Consider the following 6,535-nt stretch of genomic DNA (forward strand, 5'->3'; position numbering starts at 1 on the left):
AGAGATATTTTTAGATAGACACAGTGTAAAAACTTCAACTCTGGGGGCTGGAAAGATTGTTCAGTGGTTAGAACACTTACTGCTCTTAGAGAGGACCAGTGCTCGATTTCCAGCATTTACACAGTGGCTTGCAACTTTCTGTAACTCCAGTTCCATGGGATCCTCTTCTGGCTTCTGTGGGCACCAGGCACGAATGTGATATACAGATATGCATACAAGCAAAGCAGCCATACACACAAAATAATGTAAGTGTCTAAAAAGTGTGCACTCTAAAGGAAAAAAGCTGGAAAATAAGATATTAATTCATTACTTGACCTACACTAAGTTTCAGTTACTCAACAAAGCTCTTAAATGCTTTCTGATATTTTTACTATCTGCACTTATATTTAATATTGTCTTAATATATTTTTCCTAAAATATAAATGATAATAAAGTCTGAAATAATAATGCATTTTTCTTTATTTTTTTTCATTACTTTCTTAATGGAGGGAGTTGCACATCACAGCACATGTTCAAGGAGGTCACAGGACAGGTGTCATTTCTCTCTTCCCACCAAGCAAGTCTCAGGGATCAAATTCAAGTCACCAGGCACGGCAGCAAGCATGTTTACTAGTTCAAATCTTTTTCTCTTTCTGTTTCCTTTCTTTCCCTCCCTCCCCTCATTTTCTTTTCAGTACTAAGTATTGAATTCAGGGTTGAACCCAGGGCCTTGTGCATGCTAGGCAATCATTCTACCACTGGGGCACATACTATCCTGTTTTTTTGTTTGTTTGTTTGTTTGTTTGTTTGTTTGTTTTTACCTTCTATTTTGAGACAGGATCTCAGTAAGTCAGCCAGGCAAGCCATGAACTTGCAATTTCCCTGTCTCAGCCTTTAAACTAGCAGGGAATATAGGCTTGCCTCAGTAAATACACCAGGTCTGGGGTAATAATTAGCAAACTAAACCCAAATTGATGCTGAAAGACCAGCAACTTCAAGAGACAGTGTGTACCTTTGTTAATGTGCTATTCAATTGGGTCGGTTTTGTGTTGTGTATGATACTCCTGAGGGAATGATCCAAAGGGAATTGTTAGAGAATTATTATGTTTTTCACCCGGCAGACAAAAGCACTGAATTCAGTCCCTCGGGAGCCTTCACAGGGTGTTTTCTGCTAATGGTGCTAGATCCTTAAGACCAGGAGTGGCTTCCCAGCTGGGACACAGTCCCAGAGGGCTGTTTCACTCTTGTACCTGCTGTGCCTTAGTCAACCCTGAGAGTAGGGATTACATTTTAAGCTAATCTTGAAAGGCACACAAGGAATAGCTTAGTTTTCTGTTATTGTCAAAAAGTAGAGTGTTTTGTGGACTTATATCCTTTTTCTAAGGTAAAGACAGGGCTGAATTAATTCACTGTAGAGAGAAAAATAGGGTAGAGTAAGTACAGTGAAAGCCCTATGCCCATGAAGACTAAACTCAGTTAATTGTGTACTTCTTGTCTAACAACACCATGTACAACTAACTGTGTTGGGAGGTTTGACATTGGTGTCACGAGCTAGGTAATGATCTTCACCACTCAACAGTTAGTGAACGAAAAGCAGAAGATCAGGAGTCTATATTAAGGACAAAGAGATCTATCAGCTTGGGTCAGATCTTCAAATTCTTGAATCTCTCTGTACTTTAAAGACACACTGTTTTAGAAATAAGCAGTTTTGGGGATGGTTAATTGTGTGAACCAAATCTTATACATCCATACTGTGGATTAGAATCTTTATTTAAAAAGTGATAATTTCTAGGCTTGGTAGTGTGTTCCAGTCCTTGGAGGCAGAGAGAGGAGGTGTTGGACCCTAAGATCCAAACTGGGAAGACACACTCCCCCAGAAACACTCACAGACAGGGGGTACAATGCAAAGCAAGAGGTTTATTGATCCAGTGCACTGGGGTTCCCCCCCCCCCCCCCCGCTCACAGGCTAGAGGAACCCCGAGCTAAAGCTAAGAGCAGTTTTTATACAGTTCTCATAGGGTTCACAAGGGCAGTTTTATAATCACCTCTTAGACAATGTTAACCACAAAGGCTGACCTCAAACAGCTGCTCCCATGCCCAGTTTCTTGGCATCATTATCTTATGACAATGAGTGTTAGCTTAGTCTATCTTATCAAAGCTCCTGTTTATCCAGGTTTATTGTGCTAAGGGCCCAGCTTCCTGATAACCTTTCAATTCTCTTATCTTGGGGCCTTCTCCTGGAATGTATGTGGAATGTGCTTCTCCCAGAACGTGTCTCTGGAGAAGTTAATTTTTAAGTTTGGGCTGAGACCTGAGATTCCTTCAGAGGCTTATCACAAGTTTGAGGCTAGCCAGGTCTATATCATAAGTAGTTGCAGGCCAGATGCAGGAGACCCTGTATACTAAAAACAAAACAAAACAAAACATGAGTTGGAAGTGTAGGTCCATCAAAGTTTATGTGTCAGGCCTAAGGTTCAATTCCTAACACTTAAAAAAATGGCTGCTAGTATAGAGCAATGCCTATCTATTAAAAATGTAATACGCATCTAGTGAAAAAACAGTAGTATGTGCCCTCCTATGACCCGTGGCTCTCCAGCCATGAACTATTGAGCAGGTTTGTAGTGTCAGGTATAAATTCTTCTCTGTTGTGTGGGCCTCCAATACAATCAGAGGTGTTATGTCATTCCATAAATTTGCTATATTATTCCATAAGACAGTGTTGTATTACCCCATAAGACAGTATTGCATTATTCCATAAGGCCGGGCAGTGGTGGCGCATGCCTTTAATCCCAGCACTTGGGAGGCAGAGGCAGGTGGATTTCTGAGTTTGAGGCCAGCCTGGTCTACAGAGTGAGTTCCAGGACAGCCAGGGCTATACAGTGAAACCCTGTCTTGAAAACCAAATACAAAATAAAACAAAAAACATTACTCCATAAGACAGTATTATATTATCCCATAAAATAGCATACAAATCTCCATAAGACAGTATAGTATTACTCCATAAGACAATGTTGTGCTACCCCATAAGACAGTGTTGTGTTACCCCATAACAGTCATGCTACTGTTGCCCTAGTGGGCACTTTCTGCCTGGAAAGCCTGGATTGTAACATTCAGAGTCTACTTCTGGATAAAACAGTTGATGAATTTTCTCCACTTCTGGCCCCATGGAATCTGGCCAACAGGGAGAAGGATTCTAGCTTTAGTCCCAGCTTGATTTCTCTGTATCTTGTAATGAAAGTGTAGGGGTATCCATTAATGGGTTCTTACCATCTAATTCTTTTGGGCAATGGAGAGCAATGACCTGAATTGCTGTGGGAGCCTCAAGGACAGCTAGCCAACAATTCATAAGGTTGTCTCCTGTGTCTAGCATTGGGGTGTTTGTTTAAAGCCTATGGCTTCTGGAGACCAGCATTGACTACCTATGTGCTGTTTTTCTGTTCAAATTCCTCACCATGGTTTGCTTCAGTTGTCAACTTGACAGACCTGGGGAAAGGGGACCTCAATTGAGGAATTGAATCCATCAGATTGGCCTTGTTTTTGGGTACATTTGTAAAGTTGCTAATTGGTATGGGAGGCCCAGCTCACTGTAGACACTGCTACCCTTGCATGGGTGAGCCTGGGCTCTATAGGAAGGGCTGAGCATGAGTCTGAGAGCAAGCTAGGAAGCAGCATTCTTCCACAGTCTATACCTTGGTTCCTGCCTCAGGCTCCTGCTATTCTTGCCTTGCCTTCCCTCAGTGATGAACAATGAACTGGAGGTTACAAAATGTAAAAAACACTTGCCTCCCCAAGTGCCTGTTGTTTAGTGTTTTATCACAGTAACAGGAAGCAAACTAGAACACGTCTTTAAATATTTTTAAATTAGCTTACAAAATAGCTAGTTTCTCATTGAAGTTTTTCATCCATCTTTATTTTTGCCTAATCCTTTCCCCACGCCCTTCCTTTGCCCTACATCCTGTTCCTACATTGCATTTCCATTTTTATTTTATTCTATTTCAGAATGAAGTTTTAGAATCTGTCAATATAGCTTATAGGTTAACTTAATTGAAAAATCACTAAAACTGAGTGAACTAACTTGATTTCTTTTTTTTTCGTTTTAAAATTATCTATTTTTAATATAATAAAATTTAAGGTGAGTTATATATGGGACCATGCATACCACAGCATCCATGTGGATGTCAGAGGACAACCTGCAAGACTCAGTTTTCTCCTTTAACCGTGTGGTTTATATGGATCAAACTCAGATCATCAGACTTGAGAGCGAACACACTCATTATTTCATTGGCTCACAAAGTCAATTGCTAGCAAGAAACATGTGCTTTTTTTTTTCTCCAAGAAAATACACAAAAGTGTATTTTAAAATTAATTTTAAAAGGGTATACTATGGGACACACTATGACACACTACAGCTTTCACAGTGAGATTTATTTTTTCTTTTGAGGTATGGAAGGTTACAAGGACAGAGGGCAGGTATGAAGGGTCAGGGACGTGGGCACTATTGGAGTGCATGATGTGAAATTCACAAAGAATCAATAAAAAGTTAAATAATTAAAAATATTTTATGTATGTGTCCCTCAAAATGTCTATAAACTCATTATTTGGGCAATCTCTTAAAGCTTCCAAAAGTATAATTGAGGTTTCATTAAAAACTCTTGCTTTAATTTTCAAGTTTTCAAAGGTCATAGTGATAAGCAGAAGAAATTCTTACGTGTGCTCCTTGAGCAGCTTTGAGCATAACTACTTCTTAGAGCTGCCTATTTGAGGTAGTATAAAAAGAATGTATGAGCTGTGGTTTAATTCTTTGTTCTGTTTCTCAAGCTCACCTGTAAAATGTGAGTTCTGGGTGCTTGCCAGATGGCTCAGCAGGTGGGTAAGGTGCTTACTAGTCAAGCTTGATGGTCAGAACTCAGTCCGTGCGAGCCCAATGGCAGGAAGGAGCCAATTCCCACAAGTTGTCTGTCTTCTGACTGCAGGTGCACATTTGCACAGTCACACAAATAAATAAACTAATTAATTAAAGTGCCGCTGTAAAAAGTAGGTGTAAAGTACAGTAGTTGCAGGTGAAAGAGACTGAACAAATAGCTTCTGGATTTAAATGCTAGAATTAAATAACTGTAAAACAGGGCTGGTGTGGTGGTGCAGTGGGAATTGAGCAAGCCTGACTATCTGAGTTCCATCCCCAGGACCTGTGAGAGAAAGAATTAACTCCTGAGGGTTGCCCTCTGACCTCCTCAGTGTGCAGTGACACATGTGTGCCCTCATCGGTCATCATCATCAGCAGCAGCACCTAAAAATTAAACATTATAAAATGTATCAAGAGATTTCCTTTAGATTATAGATTTCAAATATCATCAGTTTTTTTTTTTTTTACTTTTAAATAAGACTTTTTTTTCCTTTGCCTGTTACAAAGTATAAACTAAAGCTACTCAATTTACAGCCTAAACCTAAGGAAGTCTTTGTAACCTGTTAATATTTCACCGCAGCTAGACAATTGTTGCTAGAAAAGAAGAGCATTGTATTTTGAAATACAAAATGGGTGATGTATTTACTTCCTAAGTTGAAAAAAAAAAAAGAAAGAGGATTGCTTTCAAAACTTTAAATAACGGTCAGCTTCCATATAAATTCCAAATTATATATCGCTTAAGGTTCTTACTGTAACATACAATTAATACTAATTAATTTACCAACACTCCTGTGGTACCCCCCCCCCCCCCACTTCCCCATTCAACAGGCAAATAGTCTACAAGAGCAAGCAGTCTTGGTGGGGATGTGTTGAAGAAATAGCATAGCCAGAAATGGAGACCCAGCAGGATAGGGCATGAAGCAGACTGTATACCTATAGGTGTATATATATTATATAATAGTGTGTGTGTGTGTGTGTGTGTGTGTGTGTGTGTAATCTGAAGAAGAGTTCATTCCTCATGTGTAAACTTTCTGCTTTTCTTTAGATGGTGTATTTGAAGAGAAAATGTACTGTCTGTATACTCAGTCCTCTCCCAATGTCACCTGCTCACCTGATGATCCTAGAGTCACAAACATATTTAGACTTAAAGCTTCAATCCTTCAGATCTGAACTTATTCAGTAAGCTTCAAATTGTTTCTAAATGTGGATTTTAAAATGGGATTTCATAAGAACAAGAACTGAGGTTGAAATGGAAAAATGAAACGGACCTCCACACTTTGCAGACAAGTCATTTCCCTATTTATGGCTTTACACATGCATACACACTCACTCACCACACAGACAACTTCTCTAACATTTTACTCTTTAAAAGTGTTTGTGTGTATATGTGGTTTGAGCAGAAGCCAAAAGGGTCAGGTCAGCCTGGGGCTGGAGATACAGATGGTTGTGAACAGCCTAATGTGGGTGCTGGGAACTGAATTTAAGACCTCTGTAAAGAGAACTGCACACTCCTGAGCCATCTCTCTGCCACCCCTCCCCTCTTTTTGTGGTGACTTTTTGGGTGATTGAACCTAGGGCTTCATGCATATTGAGCAAGTACTCTACCACTAAGATATGTTCCAAGTCTGTGGTGGTTTAAATATACTTGGCCCA

Source organism: Arvicanthis niloticus, chromosome 7 (genome assembly GCF_011762505.2).
Source record: "Arvicanthis niloticus isolate mArvNil1 chromosome 7, mArvNil1.pat.X, whole genome shotgun sequence".
Taxonomy (NCBI): domain Eukaryota; kingdom Metazoa; phylum Chordata; class Mammalia; order Rodentia; family Muridae; genus Arvicanthis; species Arvicanthis niloticus.